The following is an 18,641-nucleotide window of genomic DNA, read 5'->3' as shown; positions in this document are numbered from 1 at the left end:
ACTCTGTGGTCCAACTCATCCCAAATCATCTCAATTGGATTGAGGTTGGGTGATTGTGGAGAAGGGGCGGGGGAATAAAAAGAGAAGGGGCGGGGGTATAAAAAGAGATTGAGATAAATAAAGACAGACAAAGAGAGAGAGATTGAAATAGAGACAGAGAGACAGGGAGAAATACTAGTTGCCCCTGTTGTAAAACCACCATATTGAACTGTTTAGGAAAACCAGTCAATTATGTATAATGCCAATCTACAAATGGACCACATCAGAGACCTTAACAAACATAATCACTTCATTGGGGCATCAAGAACTAGATATAAACTCAGCAAAAAAAAGAAACGTCCTCTCACTGTCAACTGCGTTTATTTTCAGCAAACTTCACATGTGTAAATATTTATATGAACATTACAAGATTCACCAACTGAGACATAAACTGAACAGGTTCCACAGACATGTCACTAACAGAAATTGAATAATGTGTCCCTGAACAAAGGGGGGGCTCAAAATCAAACGTAACAGTCAGTATCTGGTGTGGCCACCAGCTGCATTAAGTACTGCAGTGCATCTGCTCCTCATGGACTGCACCAGATTTGCTAGTTCTTGCTGTGAGATGTTACCCCACTCTTCCACCAAGGCACCTGCAAGTTCTCAGACATTTCTGGGGGGAATGGCCCTAGCCCTCACCCTCCGATTCAACAGGTCCCAGACGTGCTCAATGGGATTGAGATCCGTGCTCTTCGCTGGCCATTGCAGAACACTGACATTCCTGTCTTGAAGGAAATCACACACAGAACGAGCAGTACGGCTGGTGGCATTGTCAAGCTGGAGGGTCATGTCAGGATGAGCCTGCAGGAAGGGTACCACATGAGGGAGGAGTGCGCCTTCCCTGTAATGCACAGCGTTGAGATTGCCTTCAATGACAACAAGCTCAGTTTGATGATGCTGTGACACACCGCCCCAGACAATGACAGACCCTCCACGTCCAAATCAATCCTGCTCCAGAGTACAGGCCTCGGTGTAACGCTAATTTCTTCAACGATAAATGCGAATCCGACCATCACCCGTGGATAGAGGAAAAAATTTGACTCTTCAGTGAAGAGCACTTTTTGCCAGTCCTGTCTGGTCCAGCGACCGTGGGTTTGTGCCCATAGGTGACGATGTTGCTGGTGATGTCTGGTGAGGGCCTGCCTCCAAAAAGGGCCTACAAGCCCTCAGTCCAGCATCTCTCAGCCTATTGCGGACAGTCTGAGCACTGATGGAGGGATTGAGCGTTCCTGGTGCAACTCTGGCAGTTGTTGTTGCCATCCTATACCTGTCCCGCAGGTGTGATGTTTGGATGTACCGATCCTGTGCAGGTGTTGTTACATGTGGTCTGCCACTACGAGGACGATCAGCTGTTTTTCAATTTATTGCCCTGGCCAAATCTGCAGTCCTCATGCTTCCTTGCAGCGTGCCTAAGGCATGTTCATGCAGATGAGCAGGGACCCTGGGCATCTTTCTTTTGGTGTTTTTCCGAGCCAGTAGAAAGGCCTCTTTCGTGTCCTAGCTCATCATAACTGTGACCTTAATTGCCTACCGTCTGTAAGCTGTTAGTGTCTTAAATCCCGCCATAAATGGACAAATAGCGACAAATAGCGATTAAATATTCACTTACTTTTTGAAAATCTTATTCTGATTTGTAATCCAAAGGGTCCCAGCTACAACATGTAGTGACATTATGTTAGATAAAATCCTTCTTTATATCCCAAAAAGTCAATTTAGTTGGCACCATCGATTTGAGTAATCCACTCGTTCAACATGCAGAGAAAAGAATCCGATAAACTACACGTAAACTTTGTTTCAAAAAGTCAAAATACGTTTTTATTTATTCCTCAGGTACCCTAAAATTTAATTTAACTATAATATTTCATACAGAAAGAAGTATGTTCAATAGGAAAGCAAAATTAGCAGGTGCGCATCCTCTTCATTGCGCGCTCAAACACGGATTTCCAAACTGGTGACGTACTAAAACTCATATTTCTTCAAGGTGCAAGCCTGAAACCTTGAACAAAGACTGGTGACATCTAGTGGAAACCATAGGAATTGGAATCTGGGAGCTGGAATTGCATGTGCCCCTATTCTGTCCATTGTAAGAACATGGGCTCTCAAAAAGAAAATTCTGAATGGTTTTTCTTTGAATTTTCTCAGACGATATCAATTCTGTTACAGTCTCATACATTATTTTAACATTTCTACAAACTTCAAAGTGTTTTCCGCTACCACTCATTTCCTTGGTCTTCGAGCCTCTCCAGGGGGCCACCGTGTTCTCCAAGCTGGATCTACGCTAGCGGAAGCCTTCGACAACATTCCACTGAAAAGGCAGCACGCAAAATTCAAAAATATTTTTTCAAAATATGTAACTCACACATTAACAAGTCCAATACAGCAAATGAAAGATAAACTTCGTGTCCGATTTCAAAAATGCTTTACAGCGAAAGCACAACATATGATTATGTTAGATCACCGCCAAGTCAAAAAAACACCGCCATTTTTCCAGCCAAAGATAAGGGTCAGAAAAAGCAGAAATATAGATAAAATTAATCACTAACCTTTGATGATCTTCATCAGATGACACTCATTGGACATCATGTTACGCAATACATGTATGTTTTATTCAATAATGTGCATATTTATATACAAAAATCTCAGTTTACATTGGCGCCTTATGTGCAGTAATGTTTTGATTCCAAAACATCTGGTGATTTTGCCGAAATACTCATAGTAAACATTGATTAAGGTAGTGTTATTCACAGAATTAAAGATAGACTTCTCCTTAATGCAACTGATTCAGATTTCCAAAAAACTTTACGGAAAAAGCATAATCTGAGAACGGCGCTCAGAGCCCAATCCAGCCAGAGAAATATCCGCCATTTTGGAGTCAACAGAAGTTAGAAAGTACACCATAAATATTAACTTATCTTTGATGATCTTCATCAGAAGGCACTACCAGGAATCCCAGTTTGACAATAAATGACTGATTTGTTCCATAAAGTTCCAAAAAGTTCCATAATTCATGTCCAAATAGCCACTTGTTGTTAGCATGTTCAGCCCAGTAATCCATCTTCATGAGGCGCAAGCACTTCGTCCAGACAAATACTCAAAAAGTTCCGTTACAGGTCGTAGGAAAAAGTCAAACGATGTATGGAATCAATCTTTAGGATGTTTTTAACATAAAACATCAATAAGCTTTCAACCGGAGAATTCCTATGTCTGAAGAAAAGCACTGGAACAAGAGCTAACTCTGTCGGGAGTGCACGTCACGAGCCTGAGACACTCTGCCAGACCACTGACTCAAACAGGTCTCATGAGCCCCTCCTTTATAGTGGAATCCTCATTCAAGTTTCTAAAGACGGTTGACCTCTAGTGGAAGCCGTAGGAAGTGCAACTTGACTCCATAGACACTGTGTATTCGGTAGACTAAGGTTTGAAAAACTACAAACCTCAGATGTCCCACTTCCTTGTTGGATTTTTCTCAGATTTTCACCTGTCAAATGAATGCTGTTATACTCACAGACATCATTCAAACAGTTTTAGAAACTTCAGAGTGTTTTCTATCGAATACTACTAATAATATGCATATATTAGCATCTGGGACAGAGTAGGAGGCAGTTCACTCTGGGCACGCTATTCATCCAAAAGTGAAAATGCTGCCCCCTCTCCCAAAAGAGTTAAAATATCCCAACAGGGGCAGGCAATAGACAGGTCAAGGCAGGCAGGGGTCAGGGTAAGACAGAGGTCGGTAATCCAGAGGGGGGCAAAGGTAAAGGTCGGCAGGCAGGCAGAGGGTCAGGGGCAGACAGAGTGGTTAGGCAGGCAGGCTCGGAGTCAGGACAGGCAAGGGTCAAAACCAGGAGGGTGAGAATAGAAAGACTGGAAAAAGCAGGTTCTGAGACACAAAATGCTGGTTGACCTAAACAAACAAGACGAACTGGCAACAGACAAACAGAGAACACAGGTATAAATACACAGGGGATAATGGGGAAGATCGGTGACACCTGGAGAGCGGTGGAGACAATCACAAAGACAGGTGAAACAGATCAGGGTGTGACAGAATGTAGTGAAGTAAAAGTAAAAGTTGTCAAAAATAGAAATAGTGAAGTACAGATACCCCAAAAAACTACTTAAGTAGTACTTTCAAGTATTTACACCACTGTCATTTTAGTACTGCTTGTGTGAGACATGTTTGCCAGCGTCAGTAAATGAGCTGACCCAGCTTGGCTGTTTCGTCTTATATTCACAGAAACAAAAAGATTTTCACATCTGCTGTAGCCCACCTCTGAAAGATGTTATTTCACTACTAAACCTTCTCCAATCTAATCAGTGAGTTTTAGATGTGCCTGGGCTCCTCATAGATGTGAGGAAACTGGTGAAAATCGCTTCTCCTGCTCTACCTAACTCTAACCTCTCCAGCCCTGCGTGTTCCCCTGCACAACTCAGCTCCACACTCTCTGGCCCTGTGTGTTCCCCTGCACAACCCAGCTCCACACTCTCCAGCCCTGCGTCTGGCTCCCCCCTAGAGAAAACAAAGTTGGACCCAATTTACAGTAAGCTTTTAAAAAAAATATGCAAACAGGAACACAAGCCTTTGTGTAGTATATTTACTTACTTTCATCCTTTATTGTAAGTGTTTACTTATTTTCCTTTTCCCCTTTTACATCATAGGTGCTACTCTCCAGAAGTGGCCAAACACCCTTCCAGTTAACATCAGATCAGCTATCAAAACATAGATCTCTGAGCTGCATTCCAAGTCCAGGAATATGGAGCATAATATCAGCTCCATGGAACTTCTTAAATAACGAACTGAACTGACATTATGGAACGATCATGTAAATCGTTACATTTAAATAGTTTTATTATACATAAGGTTTTACCTCACATATTCTATGAATATGGATAAATAATCATAATTCAAGACTACTGTTCTGTTCCATAGCAGCACAGAAAGGTAGGCTAAATTAAGCATCCCGGACACCGCCTGCTCTTTGCCTCTATAGGACATAGAATATTAACACAACCGTTTGTGAAAATGTAACTTTTAAAAGTTAATATTCTGTTAACTCATATCCAAAAAATGTTGTTGACTCATCCTATTCTCGTACTTGTGTCGAAAGCATAAATTGGAAGAAAAAAAAACCTACATATATTTTTGGACTTTAATGATAAACCCATTGATTCTTGGAGAAAATAACTATAAATGTCATACCTCGTCAGAACCCAAAATATAAGCTTGTTTTACTCCAATGTTTGTAAACAATGTTGAGTTGAGTTTATTTTATTTTTACAGGGACAGTGCACATTAATCAACGTTTCAGGAAAAGTGCCCATTTTAGCCAGCCGGCTAATTTTCAACCGCAGTCCCTGGGCAAGTTATTAAAAACAATTACAATATAGACAATCATTGAGCAGTGAGCACACGCAGAGAAACATAGAACAAGCAAGACATAGCATACAGACAGAGCAACATAGAATAAAAAGCAGCAAGACAAAATTCATAAAAGCAACAAAGTGTTTCCACACCTCACAAGCTACAGACAACATGGAAAGCGGCAATACACAGCTAGGGATTATGTTCACACATCTGATTGACCTTTAGCCATGTCTTCATGCATTTTGTGAAAGTGTGATAGGTGGTGCAGTAATATGTGTCTGATGGCAGTGTATTCCAGACATGGGAAGCACTCACAGAGAAAGTGGATTTACTAAAGGTGCTTTTCCTTAAGGGAACTATACCTCTCATGGCAGACCTTGTGGATCTGCTGCGATATGTTTGAGTCTTCTGTTTAACAAAAATACTGAGTGGAGGGAGAGCCAGGCCATTTAGGATCTTGAATACAAGACATGCGTCGGTGTATTGTACAAGATCTTCCCAACTCAGTAGCTCATGCTTTCTGAGGATGTAACAGTGATGATGGCTATTGGGCTTCCTATCAAGCACTTTGAGAGCCTGTTTGTAGACAGACTGAATAGGTTTTAATGTTGTACAGCAAGTTTGGGCCCAACTAGTCAAGCAGTATGCTAAGTGGGGGAGTATCATAGCTTTGAAGTACAGTTTCGCTACCTCTGTAGTCAAACAATTTCATATAAATCTGAAATTAGCTAGGTTGAATTTGGTTATCTGAATTACCCTTTTCACATGCTTTTTAAAAGAGAGGTTGGAATCAAGTATGATGCCAAGGTACTTAAAATCAGATACCACCTGGAGCTTCTCCCCTGACAGATAGACAGCTGGCTCAGTAGCATCTGCTGCCCTCTTTGTGAAGAACATGCAAACAGTGTTTTTCACATTGAGATGCAAACACGAGTCACTGAGCCACTTTGTAACCTGGACCATTACAGTAGTGAGTTCTTGTGCAGCTTGTTGTTTTCTCTTTGCATGCACATACATCACTGTATCATCTGCATACATTTGAACTTCAGACCCAGTACAGACAGAAGGCAGATCATTAATGTACAGGCTGAACAGGAGGGGACCCAGTATTGACCCTTGGGGCATGCCCACATCATAGCTAAGAGTGGGCGACAGCTCATTGCTCACTCTGACACACTGAGTTCTGCCTTCAAGGTATGATTTCACCTTAATGTAAACAGACACTGTATAGCCTCAAAACATAATTAGAACTCTAATCTTGATATCCTGGATGGTCAGTCCTTGCATCCATAGCTCTGTCTATGATTTTGAGAGTGGTTACATTTCTCCGGGCCCACCCCTCAGCTTTTTATCAAAACAGAGGCAGTGTGACTGCTTTGTTATTGTTTCAATTAAGGACACTAGCGTTGTTATTATTGTCACTGGAGAGTTGAAAGGTTTGATCACAGTTAGAATGCATTATATTTCAGTTCATCCTTTGATCGTAGCTAGATTTTCCCAAGGCAATATGGTTTGTATCTCTTCCTCTGGCTGAACTCCTACAGAATTCTAGCACACTCCTCTTAGGTAATGTAGTATTTATGAGTTTGTGGAAGCTAGTAGCACTGCAGATGAACGGATATGATGTATTTGTTATCTATGTAATGCGTTTTGCATATCTACAAGTAATAACTCTTGCATATCACTAGGTAAACACAGGGCCTAAAATCAGAAGTTATACGTTTTTTTACACATAATATAAATTAAATCAAAGTTTGTTTGTCACATGCACTGAATACAACAGGTTAAATGCTTACTTACAGGCCCTAACCAACAGTGCAATTTTTAAGTAAGAAATTGGTATTAGATGAACAATAGATAGGTAAAGAAATAAAAAAACAACAGCAAAAAGACAAAAAATAACAGTGGAGAGGCTATATGCAGTAGCTAGGCTATAACAGTAGCGAGGCCATATAGAGGCACCAGTTAGTCAGGCTAATTAAGGTAGTATGTGCATGTAGGTATGGTTAAAGTGACTATGCATATATGATACACAGGGAGAAACAGCAGCATAAAAGAGGGGTTTGGACGGGGACACACACACACACACACACACACACACACACACAAACACAATGCAAATAGTCTGGGTAGCCATTTGATTACCTGTTCAGCAGTCATATGGCTTGGGGGTAAAAGCTGTTGAGATGCCTAGGTCCTAGACTTGGTGCTCTGGTACCGCTTGCCATGCGGTAGTAGAGAGAACAGTCCATGACTGGGGTGGCTGGGGTCTTTGACAATTTTTAGGGCCTTCTTCTGACAACGCCTGGTGTAGAGGTCCTGGATGGCAGGCAGCTTAGCTTAGTGATGTATTGTTCCGTATGCACTACCCTCTGTAGTGCCTTGCGGTCGGAGGCAAGCAGTTGCCGTACCAGGCAGTAATGCAACCAGTCAGGATGCTCTCGATGTTGCAGCTATATAATATCCTTTTCAGGATCTGAGGACCCCATGCCAAGTCCTCTGCTAAGTAGATCTGAGAGTAGCCATTGAGTTTAGGCTGTCTGTACTCTCACAAACCAACAAATGAGTATTATGTTCTTAGAGGCATGTTTCACACTGTCCTAACAATTGCATATGGTGTCGGAGTCAAAGGGAATATTGACACGGTCAGAAAAGGTACAACCGTTTGACAGAGCAGCAACAGAAGTATGAGAAAATGTGTGCAATTATCTTTTTCACAGTACATGGAGTATCAATACTAGCTTAATCAAATGTACAACGCCCATGAGGTCTGGGCTATGAATAATCATGATACAGCAGAGTGAATACATGTGTATTGTGGCTACTGATGAAAGGTAACTTTGTGACCCATGTTTTGAATATATTTATTTTTGCAAAGAAAGGTTTTGGGTGTGAGCAATAACGCTAATTAAACATATATTGCCACACAATTCCACTGTGCATGCAATTATTTATGTAAAAAAAAGCCCCTGCACCTTCAAGGGTATTTATTGACAAGCCAGCCAGTCAATCTCTGCTTCCGTACACTGACCAATCACTTCATCAGTGCCCTCCCCATGGGAGTCAGGTGAGTTTTCAAAAGGGGGAGGGAAATGGGCACACGGGTCGGGAGAACTGAGGAGCAGATATGGCCAGTGCCCAGTTTCACAAAAGCATCTTAAGGTTACGTTTATCAAAGGAACCAGAGGATCCTATGGTCCTAAGATTAACTTAGCCTTAAGATGCTATTGGGAAACTGAGGCCTAGACAATTTGAGTCATGATGTTGTCTTGGTTTGTTTGGTAGTGTTTGTAGCGCTAACATGCTAATAAGCTAGGATGTGCAAGTGTTACATTCCCCAGTTTCTGTGTTGTGGTTTGTTTGGCGTGTGTTTCAGGATGGCTTCCTGAAATCTCCCCCAAGCAGCTGATTGGTCAACTCCATGGCTAATTGGAGAGCTGACCCCGCCCCCTCGTCAGGACGCAGCTGTCTCCAATTACCAATGCCTTCTGAAGCTATTGCTGTAATATTCTGGGATGATTGCTGAGAGAGGAGGCTGATGGCTATAGCATATGTAGCATATATGGTTGATTCTCAGAATGAGATTTGGTATGTACTATGTTAGTTGTTGCTGAGGGAGCTGATTGGTTATGTCTGTTGTGTGTCAATAGGCTGTGGTGTTTTGATATGTGAAATTGTTTGTAATCTGTTTTGTTTGTTCCCAGGGGGGAAGGGAAGGCACCTAGGGAGTGCTTAGGCAAGAGGCCCGCGGGCATACATATACCCGTAGTATATTCACTGTCTAGGCACACTAGGTAAGACCTGGGCGGACCACCCCCTGTATTTTGGTTATGGCACCAGGTGGTGCTAAATTGAGTAAGTAGTGGGTAGGTAGGAGAGGGGGCTTTGACATTTACTTTCCTTTTCTTTGGTTCCGTCCAGCCCCTTTTCCCCATTATTACCTTGTGATGGAATAAATTCCTTGTAAACGGTACCACTCGCTCTGCCTTTGTCATCCTTACTTGCACCTACAGTTCCATACTGCTTTCACTTCACAGGGAGTTGAGTTGTAGCAGGGTGTTGCTTTCCCTCTTCAGAGGTGTGCGTAACAGCAAGTTTGTACTGTACCAAACAAATGGCTGCAATTTTTATGTAGAGCTCATCTAATTCTTTATACTTTTACTCACAAAACATAGTATGTAATGTGTTCCTTGCATTTGGTTAGCTTCTGAATGTCTTGTTTTAGTCCATATATCAGTAGGCCTACACATGTTAATGGCAGTTTGTTTTTCATGGCCCAGTGCCCTGGGTGGGTGGAGATTTCACTTAAAGTTCCTGAACAGTCACTGATTCTCACGTAAAATAGCCTATTGAGTGACTAAAATATCACCCATAATATTTATTTTGGCTATAAATGCTCAACATTTTTGAAAATGTACTTTCTCTCATTGTTAACTCGCAGGAAGTCTTAAAAGACAGGATCAGCAAGCAAATTATGTGGTCCACAAAGCAACTCAAAAAATGAAATTGCAACAACGATGTCATTCTTTTTATATATATATTTGGCATGTCTCTTCTGATGCGGTTCACATCAGCACTGACGGATGTGTTGACTTGACAACTGCGTCTTAATTATTTATGACTATTCCCCCCTTTTGTTCCATGCTGACTGAAGACCTAGCTAGCCAGTAACTAGTTAACACCAGACACAGATGAAAAGGGAAACACACATACAGTATGAGTCAAAAGTTTGGACACCTACTCATTCAAGGGTTTTTCTTTTTTGTATTTTTTTTTTTTACATTGTAGAATAGTAGTGAACATCAAACTATGAAATAACACGTATGGAATCATGTACCAACCAAAAAATATTTGAAATTTTAGATTCTTTAAAGCAGCCACCCTTTGACTTGATGACTGCCAAGAGTGTGCAAAGCAATCTCTCAACCAGCTTCACCTGGAATGCTGAGCACTTGTTGGCTGTTTTTCCTTCACTCTGCGGTCCAACTCATCCCAAACCATCTCAATAGGGTTAAGAGCAAGTGATTGGGGAGGCCAGGTCATCTGATGCAACACTCCATCACTCTCCTTCTTGGTCAAATAGCCCTTATACAGCCTGGAGGTGAGTTTTGGGTCATTGTCTTGTTGAAAAACATGCAGAATGCTGTGATACCCATGCTGGTTAAGTGTGCTTGAATTCTAAATAAATCACTGTGTCACCAGCAAAGCACCACCACCTCCATGCTTCACGGTGGGAACCACACATGCAGAGATCATCGTTCACTTTGGGTCTTTTAAAAAAAAATATATTTTTTACAAAGACATGGCTGTTGGAACCAAAAAATCTTACATTTGGACTCATCAGACAAAAGGACAGATTTTTACCAGTCTAATGTATTTTGCTTGTGTTTCTTGGCCCAAGCAAGTCTCTTCTTACTATTGGTGTCCTTTAGTAGTGGTTTCTTTGCAACAATTCAAACATGAAGACCTGATTCATGCAGTCTGCTCTGAACAGTTGAGATTGAGATGTGTCTGTTACTTGAACTGTGTGAAGCATTTATTTGAGCTGCAATTTCTGAGGCTGGTAACTTTAATGAACTTACCCTCTGCAGTAGAATTAACTCTGGGTTTTTCTTTCCTGTGGCAGTCCTCATGAGAGCCAGTTTCATCATAGCGCTTGATGGTTTTTGTGACTGCACTTGAAGAAAAGTTCAATATTCTTAATTTTCCGTATTGACTGACCTTCATGTCTTAAAGTAATGATGGACTGCTGTTTCTCTTCTTATTTGAGCTGTTCTTTCCATAATATGGACTTGGTCTTTTACCAAATAGGGCTATCTTTATATCCCCCTACCTTGTCACAACACACCTGATTGGCTCAAACATATTAAGGAAATACATTTCTTCTACTTCTACTTTGTGCATGACAATACATTTTTCCAACAATTGTTTAGACAGCTTATTTCACTTATAATTCACTGTATCTCAATTCCAGTGGGTCAGAAGTTTACATACACTAAGTTGACTGTGCCTTTAAACAGATTGGAAAAATCCAGAAAATTATGTCATGGCTTTAGAAGCTTCTGATAGGCTAACTGACATAATTTGAGTCATTTGGAGGTGTATTTGTTGACGTATTTCAAGGCCTACCTTCAAACTCGGTGCCCCTTTGCTTGACATTGGAAAATCAAAAGAAATCAGCCAAGACCTCAAAAAAAATTGTAGACCTCCACAAGTCTGGTTCATCCTTGGGAGCAATGAACCAGACTGAAGGTACCACGTTCATCTGTACAAACAATAGTCCGCAAGTATAAACACCATTGCACCACGTGGCCGTCATACCGCTCAGGAAGGAGACTTGTTCGAACTCCTAGAGATGAATGTACTTTGGTGCGAAAAGTGCAAATCAATCCCAGAACAACAGCAAAGGACCTTGTGAAGATGCTGGAGGAAACCAGTACAAATGTATCTATATCGACAGTTAAAGGAGTCCAATATCGACATATCCTGGAAGGCCGCCCAGCAAGGAAGCAGCCACTGCTCCAAAACCTCCATAAAAAAGCCAGACTACAGCTTGCAACTGCACATAGGGACAAAGATGGTACTTTTTGGAGAAATGTCCTCTGGTCTGATTTAAACAAAAATAGAACTGTTTGGCCATAATGACCATCGTTGGGATTGGAGGAGAAAGGGGGAGGCTTGCAAGCCAAAGAACACCATCCCAATCGTGACGCACCGGGGTGGCAGCATCCTGTTGTGGGGGTGCTTTGTTGCAGGAGGGACTGGTGCACTTCACAAAATAGATGAAATCATGAGGGAGGAAAATTATGTGGGTATATTGAAGCGACATCTCAAGACATCAGATAGGAAGTTAAAGCTTGGTCACAAATGGGTCTTCCAAATGGACAATGACCCCAAGCATAATTCCAAAGTTGTGGCAAAATGGCTTAAGGACAACAATGTCAAGATATTTGTGGGCAGAACTGAAAAAGCGTATGCGAGCAAGGAGGCCTACAAACCTGACTCAGTTACACCAGCTCTGTCAGGAGGAATGGGCCAAAATTCACCCAACTTATTGTTGGAAGCTTGTGGAAGGCTACCTGAAACATTTGACCCAAGTTAAACAATATAATGGCAATGCTACCAAATGCTAATTGAGTGTATGTATACTTCTGACCCACTGGGAATGTGATGATAGAAATAAAAGCTGAAAGAAATCCTTCTCTCTACTATTATTCTGACATTTCACATTCTTGAAAAAAAGTGGTGATCCTAACTGACCTAAAACAAAACATTTTTACTAGGATTCAATGTCAGGAATTGTGAAAAACTGAGTTTAAATTTATTTGGTTAAGGTGTATGTAAACTTCCGATTCAACTTTAGCCAGATTAACCATGCCCCTCTGCAAACACGCCTTTTCTGATGTTGGTTACAAGGCAGTACTTATTTAAGTTAGGTAAGATAATAAGATATAGTTAATGTGATGTAACCCTATCCCCTTAATAATGAATACAAGTGTTTGACATGGAAGAGGGTAAATCAGTAAATGTATAATCAAATTGTTTCAATGTAGAAGCAACAGTAATTTTTCCTACTTTGGTCATTATCCTTTGATCTGGCTTTATCCAAATTTATGAAAAACATGATTTTGACTGTTCATGACCTTTAAGAACCAAACTCCACCCACCTGGGGCACCGGGCCATGCAAGACAAACTTAACCAATGTATTTACTGCCACCTCTGCAGGCCCATAGCCTATATACATGTTCTTATTCATGTGCATTTACCTTTTTACATGTGTAATTTGCTTGAATCTGGTGCTGTGTAATGGTTATTTACTCTTTATGCATGTTTCTCACTATTTATGTTTTTCTAACTTACAGAAACCACACATAACACTCAAGTGTAAATGAGCAATGAGTTGGTGGGTGGTTGGGTGACAAAGCTCTGCAAAAAAAGACCCACTTTTTATGACAGCTTTACCCTTGTTTTGACCCGACAGACCAGTGGTGGTTCAGCACAACTACTTTAGTCAGGTAAGTTTTCTATTCTTTTCAGCTAAGTCTTCGTTCTATTTGATCAGCCCAATGACATTCAAAGAGTGTCAAATTCTAAAATTGTCTTTTTAAAAGACCATCTCTATACCTTAGTTAAAATTTGAGTAGTTTGTTGCATGACAAACGGTCAGTGTATATGACATTCAGACTGGGACTTTGAGTATTGGAGATTAAGAGGTGTGACGGATCCATAGAAAGATCATTCTGTAAACAGTCACAGTGCAAAATCTAATCAGTAAACCAATTAACTCTGTAATATGACAACATGTCCTCCAGACAGAGGCAGCATCCTCTAGGTATGGATGTACAGTCTAACATGGCCACGAGGTGGCGATATTAACTCAGATTTAAACAACTGCAACTACAAGGAGCTTTCTCTTTGTAGTAAAACAAATTGAGATGAATTGACACATTGTATTCTTTAAAAAGGATCAACCGGTATCAGTGGTTATTGATAATCCATTTAATGTTAAGCAGCTTATATCACTAAAACGTCTGTGCTTTTCTGTTTTATATGCCTGTAATCCAGGGTTGTTTCAAGAGAACATTGGTGGCAGTAATGCAACACAGCTAAACACTGTCCAGGGAAAGAGTATATACAGTGGGGCAAAAAAGTATTTAGTCAGCCACCAATTGTGCATGTTCTCCCACTTAAAAAGATGAGAGGCCTGTAATTTTCATCATAGGTACACTTCAACTATGACAGACAAAATGAGAAAAAAAATCCAGAAAATCACATTGTAGGATTTTTTATGAATGTATTTGCAAATTATGGTGGAAAATAAGTATTCAGTCCTCTGGTCTGATTTAAACATAAATAGAACACAATTCACTGGTATAATTAATTCCTTATATTAAGCAAACCAGGTGGTACAATTTTCTTGTTTTTTGGCGTTTTTCCTATTTTGATGTATTACAACCGATTTTAATTTTAATTTCATGTTATGGATATACACAAAATAGTCCAAATTGGTCAAGTGAAATGGGAAAAATAACTTTAATAAAAATAAATGTAAAAAAATTGAAGTGGTGCCTGCATATGTACAGTGCCTTGCGAAAGTATTCGGCCCCCTTGAACTTTGCGACCTTTTGCCACATTTCAGGCTTCAAACATAAAGATATAAAACTGTATTTTTTTGTGAAGAATCAACAACAAGTGGGACACAATCATGAAGTGGAACGACATTTATTGGATATTTCAAACTTTTTTAACAAAGCAAAAACTGAAAAATTGGGCGTGCAAAATTATTCAGCCCCCTTAAGTTAATACTTTGTAGCGCCACCTTTTGCTGCGATTACAGCTGTAAGTCGCTTGGGGTATGTCTCTATCAGTTTTGTACATCGAGAGACTGAAATTTTTCCCATTCCTCCTTGCAAAACAGCTCGAGCTCAGTGAGGTTGGATGGAGAGCATTTGTGAACAGCAGTTTTCAGTTCTTTCCACAGATTCTCGATTGGATTCAGGTCTGGACTTTGACTTGGCCATTCTAACACCTGGATATGTTTATTTTTGAACCATTCCATTGTAGATTTTGCTTTATGTTTTGGATCATTGTCTTGTTGGAAGACAAATCTCCGTCCCAGTCTCAGGTCTTTTGCAGACTCCATCAGGTTTTCTTCCAGAATGGTCCTGTATTTGGCTCCATCCATCTTCCCATCAATTTTAACCATCTTCCCTGTCCCTGCTGAAGAAAAGCAGGCCCAAACCATGATGCTGCCACCACCATGTTTGACAGTGGGGATGGTGTATTCAGGGTGATGAGCTGTGTTGCTTTTACGCCAAACATAATGTTTTGCATTGTTGCCAAAAAGTTCAATTTTGGTTTCATCTGACCAGAGCACCTTCTTCCACATGTTTGGTGTGTCTCCCAGGTGGCTTGTGGCAAACATTAACCGACACTTTTTATGGATATCTTTAAGAAATGGCTTTCTTCTTGCCACTCTTCCATAAAGGCCAGATTTGTGCAATATACGACTGATTGTTGTCCTATGGACAGAGTCTCCCACCTCAGCTGTAGATCTCTGCAGTTCATCCACAGTGATCATGGGCCTCTTGGCTGCATCTCTGATCAGTCTTCTCCTTGTATGAGCTGAAAGATTAGAGGGACGGCCAGGTCTTGGTAGATTTGCAGTGGTCTGATACGCCTTCCATTTCAATATTATCGCTTGCACAGTGCTCCTTGGGATGTTTAAAGCTTGGGAAATCTTTTTGTATCCAAATCCGGCTTTAAACTTCTTCACAACAGTATCTCGGACCTGCCTGGTGTGTTCCTTGTTCTTCATGATGCTCTCTGCGCTTTTAACGGACCTCTGAGACTATCACAGTGCATTTGCATTTATACGGAGACTTGATTACACACAGGTGGATTGTATTTATCATCATTGGATAATTCAGAGATCCTCACTGAACTTCTGGAGAGAGTTTACTGCACTGAAAGTAAAGGGGCTGAATAATTTTGCACGCCCAATTTTTCAGTTTTTGATTTGTTAAAAAAGTTTGAAATATCCAATAAATGTCGTTCCACTTCATGATTGTGTCCCACTTGTTGTTGATTCTTCACAAAAAAATACAGTTTTATATCTTTATGTTTGAAGCCTGAAATGTGGCAAAAGGTCGCAAAGTTCAAGGGGGCTTAATACTTTCGCAAGGCACTGTATACTGAGATCATGTGACACTTATAAAGTCCACTTATGTGTAATCTAAGTAGACTAATTATCTAACTTCTGAAGGTAATTGGTTACACCAGATCTTATTTAGGGACTTCATAGCAAAGGGGGTGAATACAGTGCCTTGCGAAAGTATTCGGCCCCCTTGAACTTTGCGACCTTTTGCCACATTTCAGGCTTCAAACATAAAGATATAAAACTGTATTTTTTTGTGAAGAATCAACAAGTGGGACATAATCATGAAGTGGAACGACATTTATTGGATATTTCAAACTTTTTTAACAAATCAAAAACTGAAAAATTGGGCGTGCAAAATTATTCAGCCCCTTTACTTTCAGTGCAGCAAACTCTCTCCAGAAGTTCAGTGAGGATTTCTGAATGATCCAATGTTGACCTAAATGACTAATGATGATAAATACAATCCACCTGTGTGTAATCAAGTCTCCGTATAAATGCACCTGCACTGTGATAGTCTCAGAGGTCCGTTAAAAGCGCAGAGAGCATCATGAAGAACAAGGAACACACCAGGCAGGTCCGAGATACTGTTGTGAAGAAGTTTAAAGCCGGATTTGGATACAAAAAGATTTCCCAAGCTTTAAACATCCCAAGGAGCACTGTGCAAGCGATAATATTGAAATGGAAGGAGTATCAGACCACTGCAAATCTACCAAGACCTGGCCGTCCCTCTAAACTTTCAGCTCATACAAGGAGAAGACTGATCAGAGATGCAGCCAAGAGGCCCATGATTACTCTGGATGAACTGCAGAGATCTACAGCTGAGGTGGGAGACTCTGTCCATAGGACAACAATCAGTTGTATATTGCACAAATCTGGCCTTTATGGAAGAGTGGCAAGAAGAAAGCCATTTCTTAAAGATATCCATAAAAAGTGTTGTTTAAAGTTTGCCACAAGCCACCTGGGAGACACACCAAACATGTGGAAGAATGTGCTCTGGTCAGATGAAACCAAAATTGAACTTTTTGGCAACAATGCAAAACGTTATGTTTGGCGTAAAAGCAACACAACTGAACACACCATCCCCACTGTCAAACATGGTGGTGGCAGCATCATGGTTTGGGCCTGCTTTTCTTCAGCAGGGACAGGGAAGATGGTTAAAATTGATGGGAAGATGGATGGAGCCAAATACAGGACCATTCTGGAAGAAAACCTGATGGAGTCTGCAAAAGACCTGAGACTGGGACGGAGATTTGTCTTCCAACAAGACAATGATCCAAAACATAAAGCAAAATCTACAATGGAATGGTTCAAAAATAAACATATCCAGGTGTTAGAATGGCCAAGTCAAAGTCCAGACCTGAATCCAATCGAGAATCTGTGGAAAGAACTGAAAACTGCTGTTCACAAATGCTCTCCATCCAACCTCACTGAGCTCGAGCTGTTTTGCAAGGAGGAATGGGAAAAATTTCAGTCTCTCGATGTACAAAACTGATAGAGACATACCCCAAGCGACTTACAGCTGTAATCGCAGCAAAAGGTGGCGCTACAAAGTATTAACTTAAGGGGGCTGAATAATTTTGCACGCCCAATTTTTCAGTTTTTGATTTGTTAAAAAAGTTTGAAATATCCAATAAATGTCGTTCCACTTCATGATTGTGTCCCACTTGTTGTTGATTCTTCACAAAAAAATACAGTTTTATATCTTTATGTTTGAAGCCTGAAATGTGGCAAAAGGTCGCAAAGTTCAAGGGGGCCGAATACTTTCGCAAGGCACTGTATTCACCCCCTTTGCTATGAAGTCCCTAAATAAGATCTGGTGTAACCAATTACCTTCAGAAGTTAGATAATTAGTCTACTTAGATTGCACATAAGTGGACTTTATAAGTGTCACATGATCTCAGTATACAGTGCCTTGCGAAAGTATTAAGCCCCCTTGAACTTTGCGACCTTTTGCCACATTTCAGGCTTCAAACATAAAGATATAAAACTGTATTTTTTTGTGAAGAATCAACAACACGTGGGACACAATCATGAAGTGGAACGACATTTATTGGATATTTCAAACTTTTTTAACAAATCAAAAACTGAAAAATTGGGCGTGCAAAATTATTCAGCCCCTTTACTTTCAGTGCAGCAAACTCTCTCCAGAAGTTCAGTGAGGATCTCTGAATTATCCAATGATGATAAATACAATCCACCTGTGTGTAATCAAGTCTCCGTATAAATGCAAATGCACTGTGATAGTCTCAGAGGTCCGTTAAAAGCGCAGAGAGCATCATGAAGAACAAGGAACACACCAGGCAGGTCCGAGATACTGTTGTGAAGAAGTTTAAAGCCGGATTTGGATACAAAAAGATTTCCCAAGCTTTAAACATCCCAAGGAGCACTGTGCAAGCGATAATATTGAAATGGAAGGCGTATCAGACCACTGCAAATCTACCAAGACCTGGCCGTCCCTCTAATCTTTCAGCTCATACAAGGAGAAGACTGATCAGAGATGCAGCCAAGAGGCCCATGATCACTGTGGATGAACTGCAGAGATCTACAGCTGAGGTGGGAGACTCTGTCCATAGGAC

This window comes from Oncorhynchus mykiss, chromosome 1 (assembly GCF_013265735.2).
Source record: "Oncorhynchus mykiss isolate Arlee chromosome 1, USDA_OmykA_1.1, whole genome shotgun sequence".
NCBI lineage: Eukaryota > Metazoa > Chordata > Actinopteri > Salmoniformes > Salmonidae > Oncorhynchus > Oncorhynchus mykiss.
Note: the sequence above shows the minus strand (reverse complement) of the source record.